The 18,271-nt window shown below is 47.8% G+C and overlaps 1 protein-coding gene across 1 annotated transcript in view; it reads left to right on the top strand.

Moving 5' to 3' along the window:
* Window positions 1-2,073: 2,073 nt before the first annotated feature.
* Window positions 2,074-18,271, top strand: part of ENG (endoglin) — a 128,306-nt gene continuing 112,108 nt past the window's right edge. Inside the window, exon 1 of the mRNA XM_068248553.1 lies at window positions 2,074-2,135. The gene's annotated coding sequence lies outside the window, so the exon portion shown is untranslated. The remainder of the gene's footprint in view (window positions 2,136-18,271) is intronic.

The following is an 18,271-nucleotide window of genomic DNA, read 5'->3' on the forward strand; positions in this document are numbered from 1 at the left end:
TTAAAGCCTTAAAAGTTTTCCTGGCAAAATACAACTTGTGAGGGCATGGGAGAGATAGAAAAAGGTCAATAGTTCATGCATTTTAACTCAGGAACACTTAATAGTCTGCCATTGAACAGAGACAATAAAACATTCAATCTACTTTGTAAATGTTTAAATATAAAATAAAACCATGGGATATCTAAAAAAAAAAAAGTAACTTTTAAGAGTAGAAGGATAAATACTATTGTTTATCTCATCCGCTTATTTTCATCATCGGGTTCACTTTAACATTTATATAACCAGGCCCCAAAGTGTCAGATCATGCCAATAATGCATTGCCACCAAATGGTCCACCACCACCCAATTTACATACACAAACAGCGATATGTGCCCACTTATGTGGTAAGCAGTTTCCATAGGTCTACACTGGTGGCCTTTTTTCCTTAAAGTGGACCTGATCTCTTGCACAGGACAGAAGGAAAACAGAGATAAATGCACCCTGTATGTATTTAGAGAGTTTAGCCTGTCTAATTTCCCCTCATCTGTGGCTATAAACAAACTGTAATTTGATCAGTCAGCTGGCTGCCTCGGCAGAGCAGCTAATTTGTAAACACCGGATGTTAACCCTACGTCTGCTTCCATGAAAGCAGGAAGTAGACACTGTAGCTTTGCTGGAGGATTTGTATCAGCTGTAACAAAGAAATGTTTTTCTTTAAAGGTTATTGTGCAGTTGGTTATCTCTTAAAGCAGAGAGGAAGGCCTGAGTTCAGGTCGGCTTCAATCATTACAATACATTCAGATGTGCTTACACATATAAATACAGTGAAATACATGCACACGTATACTGACACACTGACGCACTCATGCATTACACACACAGCTCCAGCACATACAGACTCCGCCTCCATTTTCTCTCACATGCTATCACTGCCTTCTACAGGGAACCTAAACTGAGAGGGATATGGGTGTTTCCTTTTAAACAATACCAGTTACCTGGCAGTCCTGATGATCTCTTTGGCTGCAGTAGTGGCTGAATCACACCCCTGAAACAAGCATGCAGCTAATCCTGTCTGACTTCAGTCAGAGCACCTGATCTGCTATTTAATTCTACCTTCCACCCAGAACCGTGGCAAGGTCTGTCAGCACCCAAGGCTGAGATACCAAAGTGCTCCCCTCCATCCCTCCCACCCCAGCCGTCACACACTGATTGCTATTAGACTAAGAGGCACCCCAGGAACCCCAACACCTTAATCTCTAGTTATCTGGCTTGCAGTCACTGCCATGTATCCCCTTTTCTTATTTCTCTCTGCTTCAAACATAATAGGGGAATGATTGCTGAGTGAGTTGTGTGCCCCCTCCTACACTGCGCCCTGAGGCTGGAGCCTCTCTAGCCTTGGCTCGGCCCTGCCTCCACCTCACAGTTTTCAGAAGCTACTCTAGCTGCAGCCACTTTCTCCATCTGGGAAAAAAAAGCAGCTTACTAAATTCTTCTGTCTGATCTCTCCTCCGACCTGCACAATATCTACAATGAATGGGCACAGTGATATGCCCTCACCAATATGTTGCTCTAAAGACAAACGCATGAATGATGTTAATGGTCGGTAGGCGGGAGGCTGGGCTGCCTGACATACGGACCTGAAGCAGACATATTGTTAACACCCTGTGTTTACCAATTAGTTCTCTGTCATGGTAGTCAGCTGACACAGCTGAGGGATCAAATTACAACTTGTGATTAGTCACATGAATTACACAGGCTAAACTCTCTAGATAGATACAGGATGCATTTCTACGTTTTCCTTCTGTCCTGTGCAATTTGCCTTATGGAAGCATGGGTTGTTTTCCACATCAGCTAAACATCTAGTGTAAGCTTATTGCTTAGCTTTAGTAAATCAACCCATATAAGACATTTGTCCAGAGTAACTAAGAACAGCTGATAACAGGCAAAGAAGCTATAAAACCAAAAGGCCTAAGAAAGCTAATCAATACTCCTCCCTCCTCACTCAGTGTGTGGTGGGCGGAGACAGCTCCCTCCTCAGAGTGTGTGATGGGCGGAGACATTTCCCTCCCCAGAGTGTATGATGGGCGGAGACAGCTCCCTCCTCGGAGCGTGTGATGGGCGGAGACTGCTGGCTCTAAGGGGAAGAGAACATGAGGTAACACACTGGGCCTGGATGGGATTACTAGTTTTACCTAATGTTTATGATACAAGACACATATGAAATGTCCATGTTCCTTATGTAAAGCAGAGCTTCAGTGGAAGGGAAGGGTAATAAAGGGAAGGGTGCAGTTGTATTCCTGAATAAATCCAGGTAGCCAGCCCCATTGAGTGTAGTGGGTAGATAATTCTGCTGTACAGGTTGGGAATATGTCACTAAAAGGGTTTTGAGTGTTCACAGGATGAAAAGAAAAAGCTAATATACTTCAGGCCTCTTTCACACAGGAGTTGCCTGACAAGTGTACAGTTCAGCCCACCCCTTCCACCGCTGCTGTCCATAAATGCCATTAAAGTGATGAAAAGATGAACGCCATCTCAGGTTCTATACTTACCTGAGGGCTTCCTTAACCACTTACCAACTGCCCACTGCACAGGGGCGGCCGGAAAGTGGATCCCGCAAGGACCGCCGCATGCACAGAGGCGGCGGTCCTTGTACGGGCATGGGCGGAGCGATCGCGTCATCCGTGATGCGATCCTCCGCCGGGGATCGATGGCCGGGGATTTAGCCTCCAGCTCGCCGGCCACTTAGCAGCGCCGGCGGGCGGAGGAATACAGAATTCCGCTGATCAATGCGTATAATAGGCTTTGTAATGTATAAAAAGCGTATTATACAGGCTGCCTCCTGCCCTGGTGGTCTCAGTGTCCGAGGGACCACCAGGGCAGGCTGCAGCCACAGTAGTCTGCACCCAAGCACACTGATTCCCCCCCCCCTGCCCCCTGATCGCCCACAGCACCCCTCAGACCCCCCCCCCCTGCCCACCCCTCAGACCCCTGTTTGCACCCAATCACCCCCCTAATCACCCATCAATCACTCCCTGTCACTATCTGTCGACACTATTTTTTTTATTTCCTAAACTGCCCCCTGCTCCCTCCTGATCACCCCCCCCCCCCACACACACACACACCCCTCAGATTCTCCCCAGACCCCCCCCCCTGTGTACTGTATGCCTCTATCCCCCCTGTAATAACCCACTGATCACCTGTCAATCACCTATCAATCACCCCCAGTCACTGCCACCCATCAATCAGCCCCTAACCTGCCCCTTGCAGGCAATCTGATAACCCACCCACACCAATAGATCGCCCGCAGATCCGACGTCAGATCACCTCCCAAGTGGATTGTTTACATCTGTTCTCTACCCTAAACACCCACTAATTACCCATCAATCACCCACCCCCTATCACCACCTGTCACTGTTACACATCAGATCAGACCCTAATCTGCCCCTTGTGGGCACCCAATCACCCGCCTACACACTCAGATTGCCCTCAGACCCCCCCTTATCAATTCGCCAGTGCATTATTTACATCTGTTCTTCCCTGTAATAACCCACTGATCACCTGTCAATCACCCATCAATCACCCCCTGTCACTGCCACCCATCAATCACCCCCTGTCACTGCCACCCATCAATCAGCCCCTAACCTGCCCCTTGCGGGCAATCTGATCACCCACCCACACCAATATTATTCGCCCGCAGATCCGACGTCAGATCACCTCCCGAGTGCATTGTTTACATCTGTTCTCTACCCTAAACACCCACTAATTACCCATCAATCACCCCCTGTCACTGCTACCCATCAGATTAGACCCCTATCTGCCCCTAGGGCACTCAATCACCCCCCCACACCCTCAGAACGCCCTCAGACCCCAGCCCTGATCACTTCGCCAGTGCATTGCTCGCATCTATTCCCCCCTCTAATCACACCTTGAGACACCCATCAATCACCTCCTGTCACCTCCTAGCACACCTACCCATCAGGTCAGGCCCTAATTTGCCCCGTGTGGGCTCCTGATCACTCGGCCAAACCCTCAGATCCCCCTCAGACCCCCTTCCGATCACCTCCCCAGTGCATTGATTGCATCTATTTTCCCCTCTAACCACCCCCCGAGACACCCATCAATCACCTCCTGTCACCCCCCTAGCACTCCTATCCATCAGATCAGGCCCAATACAACCTGTCATCTAAAAGGCCACCCTGCTTATGACCGGTTCCACAAAATTCGCCCCCTCATAGACCACCTGTCATCAAAATTTGCAGATGCTCATACCCCTGAACAGTCATTTTGAGACATTTGGTTTCCAGACTACTCACGGTTTTGGACCGTAAAATGCCAGGGCGGTATAGGAACCCCACAAGTGACCCCATTTTAGAAAAAAGACACCCCAAGGTATTCTGTTAGGTGTATGACGAGTTCATAGAAGATTTTATTTTTTATCAAAAGTTAGCGGAAATTGATTTTTATTGTTTTTTTTCACAAAGTGTCATTTTTCACTAACTTGTGACAAAAAATAAAATCTTCTATGAACTCGCCATACACCTAACGGAATACCTTGGGGTGTTTTCTTTCTAAAATGGGGTCACTTGTGGGGTTCCTACTGCCCTGGCATTTTAGGGGCCCTAAACCGTGAGGAGTAGTCTAGAAAACAAATGCCTCAAAATGACCTGTGAATAGGACGTTGGGCCCCTTAGCGCACCTAGGCTACAAAAAAGTGGCACACATGTGGTATCGCCGTACTCAAGAGAAGTAGTATAATGTGTTTTGGGGTGTATTTTTACACATACCCATGCTGAGTGGGAGAAATCTCTCTGTAAATGAACAATTGTGTGTAAAAAAAATCAAACAATTGTCATTTACAGAGATATTTCTCCCACCCAGCATGGGTATGTGTAAAAATACACCCCCAAAACACATTATACTACTTCTCCTGAGTACGGCAATACCACATCTGTGGCACTTTCTTGCAGCCTAACTGCGCTAAGGGGCCCAAAATCCAATGAGCACCTTTAGGCTTTACAGGGGTGCTTACAATTAGGCACCCCCCAAAATGCCAGGACAGTAAACACACCCCACAAATGACCCCATTTTGGAAAGTAGACACTTCAAGGTATTCAGAGAGGAGCATAGTGAGTCCGTGGCAGATTTCCTTTTTTTTTTTTTTCGCAAGTTAGCAGAAATGGAAACTTTTTTTTTCTTTCTTTTTTGTCACAAAGTGTCATTTTTTGCTAACTTGTGACAAAAAATAATATCTTCTATGAACTCACCATGCCTCTCAGTGAATACTTTGGGATGTCTTCTTTCCAAAATGCAGTCATTTGGGGGGGTATTTATACTATTCTGGAATTCTAGCCCCTCATGAAACATGACAGGGGGTCAGAAAAGTCAGAGATGCTTCAAAATGGGAAAATTCAATTTTTGCACCATAGTTTGTAAACGCTATAACTTTTACCCAAACCAATCAATATAGGCTGAACAGGTTTTTTTTTATTAAAAACATGTTTGTCCACATTTTTCACGCTGCATGTATACAGAAATTTTACTTTATTTGAAAAATGTCAGCACAAAAAGTTAAAAAAATATTTTTTTTTGACAAAATTCATGTCTTTTTTGATGAATATAATAAAAAGTAAAAATCGCAGGAGCCATCAAATAGCACCAAAATAAAGCTTTATTAGTGACAAGAAAAGGAGCCAAAATTCATTTAGGTGGTAGGTCGTATGAGCGAGCAATAAACCGTGAAAGCTGCAGTGGTCTGAATGGAAAAAAAGGGTCTGGTCCTTAAGGGGGGTAAAGCCCGCGGTCCTCAAGTGGTTAAGCCCCCTTGGGGCCGCTCAGTCCCTCACTGCCTTCCCGGTTGGTTCCTAACTCCCGCATTACTGCCCAAAAGCTTGGCTGATTCGCACTTGTGTGGCATGGCTAGGCGCGCTACCCGTCTTGCTCCCGTCCCTGGGATCGTTCTGCAACTGCACAGTAGTACTGCGCAAGCGCAGAACGCTCGCAGCTGCGGGAGCCCGACAGGCAGCAGAGAGCTCCTGGCCACGCATGTGTGACTTGTAGTAGTACTGTGCAGCGCGGAACGTTCACGGTTGCGGGAGTGCGCTGGGCTGTGTATGCGAGACTCAGCCAGGCTTTTGGGCCATGTTGTGGGGGACAGCATCCATCCGGAGAGACGGCAAGGGACTGGGCAGCTTCAAGGGAGCTTAACCACTTTGTCCTCCTTGACGTAGTTCTACATGTGCGCTCCTGCGGCTGATCGCGCGTGTGCTTGTGCGCGGATTCGTTAGCCCAGGAATCAATGAATCGGCCCATGGTGCCCTCTCCCCCGCAGAAAAAGCGACAACTTCTCTCGGAAGCTTCGCTTTTTGTGACTCCTATGTCCCTCTAAGCCGTACATTGTACGCTTAGAGTGACGTCATGTAAACAAACTCAAGGTTGCTTGTGGCCAAAAAGTAAAACTACATCTAAAAGTAAAAAAAAATTAAAATACACATACGGTGTATTTCCCCAAATCAAACACTATTTACATCCCACGCTCCCAAAAATACCCACATAAAATGTTTAATAAAAAAAAACAAAAAAAAAACACAAATCCATAACAATAAAAAAAAAGAAAAAAATATTTACGTAAGGGTCTAAACCTTTTAAATATCTATGTAAAGATGAAATATTTCTATTTTTTTTTTATAAGCTTGTAAATAGTGATGGATGCAAAATGGAAAAAATGCTCTTTTATTTCCAAATAAAACATTGTCGCCATACATTGTGATAGGGACATAATTTAAACGGCGTTATACCCGGTAAAAATGGGCAAATACAATACGTGGGGTTTTAATTATGGAGGAATGTATTATTTTAAAACTGTAATGGCCGAAAACTGAGAAATAATTTTTTTTTCAGTTTTTTCTTATTCTTACTGTTAAAATGCATTTACAGTAAGGTAGCTCTTAGCAAAATGTACCACCCAAAGAAAGCCTAATTGGTAGCGGAAAAAACAAGATATAGATCAGTTCATTGTGATAAGTAGTGATAAAGTTATAGGCTAATGAATGGGAGGTGAACATTGCTCAGATGCATAAAATGAAAACGACTGAGGGCTTAAGTGGTAAAAGAAAATCTGTAAAAAAAACCCTCTGGGGAATACTTACCTGGGGAGGGGGAAGCCTCTGGATCCTAACGAGGCTTCCCCTGTCCTCCGGTGTCTCAGCAATCCAGTTCTGCAGCCTCTGAACAGCAGCGAGGTAAATATTTACCTACCGCGATCCTGCACAGGCGCACTAGCGGCTCTCCGTTTGGGTGAAGACGGAAATAGCTGAATCCGATCGTATCCGCTCTACTGCGCAGACACGAGTCGTTTTCGCCTGCGCAGTACAGCGGATACGATCGGGTTCGGCTATTTCCGCCTTACCTGAATGAAGAGCTGCTAGTGCGCCTGCGCAGGATTGTGGAGAGGTAATTATTACTCGCCCTGCGCTGTCTTGTCAGGATTTGTCGAGAAACGTTCGGTGGAGCCGGCGCTGGATTGCCTGCAGCTGCAGAGGACAAGGAAGTCTCATTGGGACCCTGAGGCTTCCCCCTCCTGAGGTAAGTATCCCCAAGAGGGTTTTTCTTTACAGGGTCTCGAAGGAAGCCCCAGGTAAGTATGGGTACTTAAAATGTCTTTCATCTCAGGTACGCTTTAAATGCAGCTGAATAACAGCATTTGTAATACTGTGCATTTCATGTTTGGACACATGGTGGCGATATCCAACGACGGGGTGGCTGCCTCTTCACAGCTCCCACAGAGCGCTACCAAGTGCCCAGCCCGAGCACTGGGGCAGCTGATTGGTAATTGATTGGACAGGAATGGCATGTCAGCAGACACACATGTACAATGACTCTTCTATCCAGTCTTTTGTTCCTCAGCAATTTCCTGTTCCTGTGTCAAATTGATCATTCACAGATACGGTATAGCATGTGGAATCGATCAATATGTACCAGCATGTCTGATTTCTCAACATCTGACCCAGTTATTGGTTGGTCTGTAGCAGAAGTCACATCTGATACAGGTTGGCCATTTGATTGGCTAGTTGATCATCCAGGAAGTGCATATTATCCTGTGTGTAGCAGGTCTATGGCTATCTTCAGACAAATGTTAGAAAGGAAACGGGTAAATGTCATGCAGATAACTACATTGTTTTCTCTGTGCGTAATACATCTGTTAACCATGTAATGTCCTTCAGTAAGCATTCATAACATTAATCAGACAGCAACACATTCTTTAACTCTGTACCAGAGATGAGATAATATAAAAGTTTTATACATACCTGGGGCTTCCTCCAGCCCCATGCGCACTGATTGCTCCCACGCCGCCGTCCTTAGTCTTCTCCCTCTTCGGGACCGGGTCCCTTAACTTCAGCCAGTCGCAGCCACTCTGCGCAAGAGAAGTGAGATCTCTACGTATCTCTCTGACAGCCGCAGAGGGCACACTTCTCTTGCGCAGACTGTCTGCGACTGGCCAAAGTTGCAGGACCCGATACAGGCGATACAGAAGGATGAGGAAAGGCGGCGTGGGAGCAATCAGTGCGCATGGGGCTGGAGGGAGCCCCAGATATGTACAAAACTTTTATATTATCTCATCTCTGGTTTCCTTTAAAGGACACCTGAACTGAGAGGTATATGGAGGCTGCCATATGTATTTATTTTTAACCAATACCAGTTGCCTGGCAGTCCTGATGATCTTTTTGGCATCCGTGGTGTCTGAATCACACACCCTGAAACAAGTATGCAGCTAATCCAGTCACACTTAAGTCAGAAACTTCTGATCTGCATGCTTGTTCAGGGTCTATGGCTAAAAGTATTAGGCAGAAGATTTGCAGGACAGCCAGGCAATCTGTATTATTTAAAATGAAATAAACATGTCAGCCTCCATATCCCTCTCACCTTGTGCTCCCTTTAATAAATACTGTTTGGCAGCCTTCATATCCCTCTCAGTTTAGGTGTCTTTTGCTGCATGTCTTTTGAGTTTGTTTGTGGTTTCCATGCCGATTTTTGGTTTGCAATTCTTTTTTTCACACGTTATGCAGAAAAAAGCAGATTGCCGTGCGACTTTATCTTTTTCATACGGAAAAAAAATTCAAAATGGAGTGCAAAGGAACGCAAAAATATCCTGATTCTCAAGCAGCCCACTTACTTTATTTATGCGACATTGTGCATTTTGTATAGGCTGGGCCTACACTTGTCAATGGAGAAAATGTGTGCATTTTTCTGCATGCAATTCTTTGCACACGATGGGCTTGATTCACTAAACCGTGATAGTAAAAGATATCACACCTTATCAAAGTTAACAGCCTTAAAGAGAATCTGAAGCGAGATTAAAACTCGCTTTTTACCTTATATTCAGCAGGGCCATGGTTACCCCCCAAATCCCCTCCGTAGTGCCCGGGGATTGCTTCCTGTTGAGGCAGGGCTAAAGGCCGCAGAACTGCCTCTCAGCTCGTCTATCAGCGCTGATCGCCGCCTCTCCCTGCCCCTCTCCCTCTTTGTTCACTGAGAGGGGCGGGGAGAGGCGGAGATCTGCTGGCTGATAGACGCGCATGGAGGCAGAGCTACAGGGCTTAGCTCTGCCTCAATGAGCAGCAAAATCCACTACCAAGAAAGTCGTGGATTTTGCAGGGGGGGGATTTGGGGGGTAAAGACTCCTCGATATGCCGCGGGATAGCGGCGTTTTAGCAAACATGCCCCTGCTGAATATAAGGTAAAAAGCGAGTTTTAATCTCGCTTCAGGGTCTCTTTAAAGGAGAATAGAGATGTAGCGAACGGTTTGCCGGCGAACGGTTCCAGGCAAACTTAGGGGGTTCGCGTTCGCCTGCACCAGGCGAACTTTTGCGGAAGTTCGATTCGCCCCATAATGCACTATGAGGGTCAGCTTTGACCCTCTGCATCACAGTCAGCAGGCACATTGTAGCCATTCAGGCTACACTAAGCCCTGGAGCCCCACCCCCCCTTATATAAGGCAGCCTCCGGCGGCCATTAGCCTCACTTGTGTGCCTGCTAGAGACAGAGTAGGGACAGCTGCTGCAGACTTGTTCTTCTAGGGACAGATTAGTTAGGTTCTAGGCTGCTTTGCTTGCTCCTGACTGATTATTATTGCTTTTAAAGCACCCAGCAACAGCTCTTTTCAGAGCTCAACCTGTACATTTTTTTTTTCTGTGTGTCAAACTGACACTTTTGTTGCATGCACAGCCTTGCTAATTGATATTGTGTGTGCCACTGCCAGCAGCCCAGCACATTCAGTGACTACCTGTGTGTGTGACAGGGAGCTGCACATTGTACTACCCAGTACTGCATATACCCCAGTACCTGTTGTGTTTACTTAACCCACCTCATCACTGCATATACCTAGCTTTGTGTTGAGTGAACCCAGCTCACTGCATCTAACTACCTGTTGTGTTGAGTGAGAACCCACCTCACTGCATATAGCTAGCCTCTGATTGGCCGGGGATCGCCGCATTCTGATTCGCCGGCATTGACTCTAGGCGGCGCAGGACGGATCTCCGTCCTGCGCTGCCCATAGGAGGAAGGGGAGGGACGGAAGGGGACAGAGGAGGAAATTCGCTGCGGAGGGGGGCTTTGAGAAGCCCCCCCCCCCCCGCCGAATGAACAGAGCCGGCGGCGATCAGACCCCTCCAGCAGGACATCCCCCTAATGGGGAAAAAATGGGGTAAGTCTGATCGCCCAGCCTCCTTGCTGATCTGTGCTGTAGGCTGTAGAGCCCACGCTGCACAGATCAGCGAAATCACCACTGGTCCTTAAGTGGTTAAGTACCTTTACTGTTCAGTGAACCCAGCTCACTGCATCTAACTACCCAGTACCTGTTGTGTTTACTTAACCCACCTCATCACTGTATATACCTAGCGTTGTGTTGAGTGAACCCAGCTCACTGCATCTAACTACCTGTTGTGTTGAGTGAGAACCCACCTCACTGCATATAGCTAGCATAACCCCGAGATGGACAAAATGGACAAACCAGGTAGAGGAAGAGGTAGAGGCAGACCCAGAGGAAGGCCACCAAGCACCAGCAGGTCTGTGGCTGTGCGAGGTGGTGTTGCTGTGATTTCGTGCGGACCTGCCCCAAAATACAGTGCTCAGAAGAAGGTACGTGCCATCACTTCCCAAAATCGTGAGGAGGTGATTGAGTATTTAACACAGAACACCTCATCTCCCGCAGCCACCAGCGCTACAACAAGGACCACATCCGCTGCATTTGACACTTCGCAGGAGTTATTTGATGGTGGTGGTGAAATCACTGATTCCCAGCCACTACTGCAACAACAACAAGAAGGCGCAGGTACACCACCTCATACGTCTGAGTTAGGTGGCGATAGTATGGACGTAACGTGTGTGGATGGGGATGATGGTGGACCACCTGAAGTTGGTGCACTTGAGGAGGTGTCTGAGGAAAGCGCAGCTGGCCAGGAGGATTATGATGACGATTATACGGATACCACATATGTTCCCAGTAGAGGAGATGACCAGGGGGACAGTTCAGAGGAGGAGTCAGAGAGGAGTAGGAGGAGACGACTCAATGATAGAAGCAGAGGTAGCTCGTCCTCAGAAACAGCTGGGGGCAGTGTCCGGCGCCATGTATCACCAGCTATGGCCAGCCAGCCAACATGCCCTTCAACGTCAGCTGCTGATGCCACCGTAGCGCCAACACCCCAGGGGGGTTCAGCGGTTTGGAAATTTTTTCACGTGTGTGTCTCAGATCGGAGCAAAGCCATCTGTTGTCTCTGCCAGCAAAAATTGAGCCGTGGAAAGGCCAACTCTCACGTAGGGACAAGTGCCTTACGAAGGCACCTGGAGAGAAGGCACAAACAGCTATGGCAAGAACACCTGAGGAAAAGCAGCACCCCTCAAAAGACAAGCCACCCTCCTTCTCCTCTTTCTCCTTCAGGTGCATCGTCTTCATCCACTTTCTCCCTTGCACCTTCACAGCCACCCTCCTCCACACCGCCTCTTCCCTTCAGCGGTTCCTTCTCCTCTGCCCACAGCAGTACCCAGCTGTCCGTGAAGGAAGTATTTGAGCGTAAGAAGCAAATGTCTGCCAGTCACCCTCTTGCCCGGCGTCTGACAGCTGGCGTGGCGGAACTATTAGCTCGCCAGCTATTACCATACAAGCTGGTGGAGTCGGAGGCTTTCCGTAAGTTTGTGGCCATTGGTACACCGCAGTGGAAGATACCAGGCCGCAATTATTTTTCACAAAAGGCCGTACCCAAACTGTACCGTGCAGTTGAGAGGCAAGTGGTGTCATCTCTGGCACACAGCGTTGGGTCAAGGGTCCACCTGACCACGGATGCCTGGTCTGCCAAGCACGGGCAGGGCCACTACATTACATACACAGCCCATTGGGTCAACCTGGTGACCGATGGCAGCAAGCAGGGAGTACGTGGCTGCGCAGAGGACCGACTTGTCACACCTCCACGGCTTGCAGGCAGGCCTCCAGCCACCTCCTCTCCACCTGCTATCACCGCTTCGCTGTCGTCATCCTCCTCCTCCTCCTCCTTGGCTGGTGCCGCCATCTCCTCTCCAGCTACACAGCCCCAGGGCCTATGCTGCATGCCAGGTGCGACGGTGTCATGCAGTGTTAGACATGTCTTGCCTGAAAGCGGAGAGTCACACTGGAGCAGCTCTCCTGGCTGCTCTTAACAAACAGGTGGAGCAATGGCTGACCCCGCACAAGCTTGAGATCGGCAACGTGGTGTGTGACAACGGCAGCAATCTCATTGCTGCGTTGAATTTGGGAAAGCTGACACACATACCCTGCATGGCACATGTGCTTAATCTGGTCATGCAAAGATTTGTGTCCAAGTACCCAGGCTTAGAGGACGTCCTGAAGCAGGCCAGGAAGTTGTGTGGGCATTTCAGGCGCTCTTACAAGGCCATGGCACGCTTTGCGGACATTCAGCGTTGAAACAACTTGCCGGTGGGGCGCTTGATTTGCGATAGCCCGACTCGCTGGAATTCCACCCTGCTGATGTTCTCTCGCCTGCTAGACCAGGAGAAAGCCGTCACCCAGTACCTGTATCATTACAGTACAAGGACACAATCTGGGAGGATGGGGATGTTGTGGCCCAACAACTGGACACTGATGCGAAATGCATGCAGGGTCATGGAGCCCTTTGAGGAGGTGACCAAACTGGTGAGTTGAGATGAGGGCACCATCAGCGACTTGATCCTCTACGCCTACTTCCTGGAGCGTGCCGTGCGTAGAGTGGTGGATACAGCTGTGGAGGAGCGTGAGCAAGAAGAGTTAGGGCAGCAGGAGTCGTGGGAGCCATTTACACACGAACCCGATGTTTCCACAACCGGCAGCACAGAGGGGGGAGGAGGAGGAAGAAGAGGAGTCGTGTGGGGAAGGAGAGGAGTCAGACTCTGATGATGGTGATGATGAGGAAGGTGTTTCTGTGGAGGAGGAAGAGGCGGCGGAAGGAGAACAACCGCGGCAGCCATCACGGGGCTTCTGCTGCTCCACGTTCCCGTGGTATTGTTCGTGGCTGGGGGGAGGAAGAGGAGTTGCGTCCCGTCACTGAGGAAGAGCAAGAGGAGATGGAGAGTACGTATGCATCCAGCTTTGTGCAGATGTCCTCTTTCATGTTGTCCAGCCTGTTGAGGGACCCCCGTATCAAAAAACTCAAGACGAATGACCTGTACTGGGTGGCCACGCTACTAGACCCTCGGTACAGGCACAAAGTGGCGGACCTCTTAGCAACTCAACAAAAGGCGGAAAGGATGCAACACTTGCAGAACAAGCTGTCGATGATGCTTTACAATGCATTTAAGGGTGATGTGGCTGCACAACGCAATCAAGGTACCACTGGCAGTAACCCTCCTCCTCCCAAGTCCACGCAGGCAAGAACAGGACGCTCCAGCGATCTCAGGGTGATGTCGGACATGCGGACGTTCTTTAGTCCAACTCCTCGCCATAGTCCGTCCGGATCCACCCTCCACCAACGCCTGGACCGGCAGGTAGCCGACTACCTGGCCTTGAGTATGGATGTAGACTCTACTAAAGACGACGATGAACCCTTGGACTACTGGTTGCACAGGCTTGACCTGTGGCCAGAGCTGTCCCAATTTGCCATACAACTTCTCTCTTGCCCTGCCGCAAGCGTCCTGTCAGAAAGGACCTTCAGTGCAGCTGGAGGCATAGTTACTGAGAAGAGAAGTCGCCTAAGTCACGACAGTGTTCAGTACCTGACCTTTATCAAAATGAATGAGGAATGGATCACGGAGGGCTACTGCACGACCGAAGACTAAGTCAGTCCCCACACACAGCATCTCTGCCTGCATGCCGCTTGTCTGCCTTCTCCGCCACTACCAACAGGGTCCATGACTCTAGGCGGATTCCTGAATTTTTAAGGCCGTTGCTAGCAGCGGCCGCTACACTAATTTTTCTGGTGCGTGTACATGTGCCCATCCCCCTTCGTGATCATTACCTTGCCGTGATGAAGGGGCTTGCGCATCACAATGAAGCAATGACCGCCGGCTATTTAAGTGTCTCGGGTGGGGTGGCACACAAAAGATAATAAGGTCGTTGCTTCATTGTGGTCAGACCAAATTTGATCAGCTGGACAGTCACTGTTCTGTCATTCAGCTACATCAGCCGGGCGAGCATATGGGCTGAAAAGCCACCATCACCTGCACTCTCGTCATGGTGCGCACCAGTCCAGCACGGCCGTCACTACACAAACGGCTGTTTGCAGTCACTGCATACCTTTCACTGCATCTGTGACTGCACATTATACCTGGCAGTCAGTGCATAACTTGCACTTGAATGGATACACTTTTAAACAATTTAAAAATACAACCATCTAAAGTTTCAAATAATTTAAAAATACAACCATCTATCATTTTCAAAAAATTTTAAAAAAAGGGCAAAAAAACTTGCCCTCCGTAAAACATTCTTGGCAAATGCTTTCGACTTGGTTTGTCTTCCGCTGGCTCAAGGGTCCATCTGACCACAGATGCCTGGTCTGCAAAGCACGGTCAGGGCAGCTACAGCATGGGTCTCAGCAGGCTCCCTCTTCGGGCCGGAATCCAACCTTCATTCCCCGCGGTGACAATGGCAGACTTGCCCTCCATAACGGATTCCCGTTAAAGGATTTAAAGTTAATTCATTTCAAATACACAGCAGGGCCTCGAAAGTCCGCCTCCTGTATTGTTATTTTTGGTCACTACCTCGGGGCGGGCGTGCATGCCTGCCTGCTGCCCTCCTTGGATGTGTAGTGGTAGCCGTTTCTCAGGCTCCACACCGGATTCCATCCCTCATTCCCCGGCCATTACCCGGGGTCACAAATGGCAGACTTGCCCGCCTGAATATGATTCTCGTGAAAGGAATGTGGTGTCATCTTTGCCCGCCACAACTGGTTCTCGTTAAAGGATTTAAAGTACATTCATTTCAAATACACAGCAGGGTTTCAAAAGTCCTCCTCCTGTATTGTTGTTTTTGGTCACTACCTCGGGGCGGGCGGGTGTGCATGCCTGCCCGCTGCCCTCCTTGGATGTGTAGTGGTAGCTGTTGCTCAGGCTCCACACCGGATTCAAACCCCTCATTCCCCGGCCATTACCCGGGGTCACAATGGCAGACTTGCCCGCCTCCACAGGATTCTCATTGTAGCGGTACTGAACAAGTACACAGCAAGTAGAAAATGTAATTTAAAAACAAAACGTAAGCTTTTTAACAATGCCATGGAAAGTTGAGAAGGAAGTCACACATTACCTGACATCACTGAGTGAGGAAGAGCAATCTCGCCATGTTGCGCAGTAGTCCAGCATGGCCGTCACTACACAAACAGCTGTTTGCGGTGCGTTACACAGTGAGTTTGGTGTGTCAGTGTGAAGCAGTACTCTAATTACACTCCCTGATTGATGTATACACATGCAAGATGTTTTAAAGCACGTTAGACCTGCAATTTAGCATTTAATGTGATTTCTGCCCTTAAAACGCTGCTTTGCGTCACATCCAGATTTTTCCCCGGGGACTTTTGGCATGTATCCCACTCCAGGTGTTAGACCCCTTGAAACATCTTTTCCATCACTTTTGTGGCCAGCATAATTTTTTCTATTTTTCAAAGTTCTCCTCCCCATTGAAGTCTATTGCGGTTCGCGAACTTTTCCGCGAACTGAACCTTCCGCGGAAGTTCGCGAACCGAAAATCGGAGGTTCGCGACATCTCTAAAGGAGAACTGTAGTGGGAGGTATATGGAGGCTGCCATATTTGTTTCCATTTAAGCTATACCAGTTGCCTGGCTATCCTGCTAGTCCTCTGCCTCTAATACTTTCAGCCATAGGCCCTGAACAAGCATACAGCAGATCATGTGTTTTTGACAGAAATGGAAAGATTAGATGCATGCTTGTTTCGGGTGTGATTCAGACACTTCTTCAGCCAAATAGACCAGCAGGGCTGCCAGGCAACTGGTATTGCTTAAAAGGAAATAAATATGGCAGCCTCCATATATCTCTGACTACAGTCCTCCTTTATCAGAGTAGCATAGCGAGCGCTACAAACTTATGCCTGTTAATTGGCAATGGCACTTGTCCAGCCCTGAGCCCCTGCGGGTTCGTAGCGCTCGCTATTCTACTCTGATAAGGTGTGTTAACTTTGATAAGGTGTGATATTTGAGTTATCATGGTTTAGTGAATCAAGCCCTATGCGTGCTTGTTTTCTTTTAATTGTGTGCGTTATTCTGCAGTAGCTAATCATTGTTAATGTCAACGTGCACATGATTGCGATATTATGATGCAAGATGTAGGGTAAGTTTATTTTATTTTTTTATTTTTATTTTTTTTTCCCTCATGCAAAATTCCCATTCAAGCGTGAACTATCCCATTGACTATCATTGGTTTATTAGTTTTAATGCAATTTTGAAAAAAAAAAGTGTAGTCCCAGCTATATATAGTAACATAGTTAGTTTGGTTGAAAAAAGACATCTGTTCATCAAGTCCATTTACTCACATCCATTTTTGATTGGCTAGATTTTACCACTTGCATGTTGTATGAGAGCTTCCCTACACCATCTGTTCATAGTATTCAAATTCTGTAGGTCCTCAGGCCAGTTTCACACTGGAAACCAGCGTTGTGGGAGCGCTGCAGTGCGACGATCGCATCGCAACACTAAAAATAGCCCTTCGGGGATTACGGTGGCAATGTGTGATAATCTTCCTTCTGGCAGCAAGCCAAGCAGGAAGTGAGTCTCTCTAGCGCTCACTTCCTGTGACTGAGATTAGAATTGCGCAGAAGTGTATTGAAAAAATACGCTTCCGCGCATGCGCGGCACAATGCAAACAAAACTTAAAAAAAAACTGCGCTGCCATAGACTTGCTTGACTTCCGGTTCGCCGCACGTCGCTGCGCATGTTGCCCGATAAGTTGCTGTTGCTCTGGCAGTAAATCGGGCACTTCCGGTGGATCATCACCAGGTATGCAATACTACATGGAGGTGCTAAATTTGGTCAGTGATTGGCTAATCAAAATTGCATGTGTGTATGCATCTTAAGTGACATTCATATGCACTGGCCGCCGGGAGATTTGAGCGCAGGATACAGCCAGTATGGCTTATTCTGCTGCTGCACAAGTTCCCGGCGGCGTTGAATACTATTCCCCCTCCAGGTCCACGTGGATGGTGGGGAATAATGTAATTCGGCTTTCAGCTATTGCTGGAGGCTGAATTACAGTGTTTTAAATGTAACTTCTTCTCCGTCTTCTGACAGAGCCAAAGCTACTCACTGTGCACCGCTATAGCCGTAATTCCTATTATGGGCTACTGTGGCGCCGGCTGCACCCAAATCTCCTGCGCTGTAATTACAGCGCTTGTCCTAAGTGGGGCAAAACACTCACGATATGGCAAGCATGTTTCCACCTTTGTGATCTAATGACTTGTATTGCATCTGTAAACCTCTACGTCTTAGTATGGTGGTCTGCAGGTTACTGACAAAAAGGGTGTTTGAAGTAAGGGACCTATTTATAAAGAACGCAAACAGGTCTTTAACCAGAAACATGCTATTGATTTTGCAGAAATAACTGCACTTTTCAGATCACCAGATTTAGAAAACTGTTAACAGAAAAGATTGACACTTCTCAGCCTGATCCCTATTTATAATTATATCCAATTTCAGCAGAACTTCAGCCAAAATTCATGATCACTATATTTATAAAGGTGCATTCAACCTGATCTCCACTTTATAGATCTGGTGCAATTTCTTGCAGTCCCACTTACCTGTCTGGGTGTTATTTCATTGTCTCCTACTGCAATAC

Source organism: Hyperolius riggenbachi, chromosome 8 (genome assembly GCF_040937935.1).
Source record: "Hyperolius riggenbachi isolate aHypRig1 chromosome 8, aHypRig1.pri, whole genome shotgun sequence".
Taxonomy (NCBI): Eukaryota; Metazoa; Chordata; class Amphibia; order Anura; family Hyperoliidae; genus Hyperolius; species Hyperolius riggenbachi.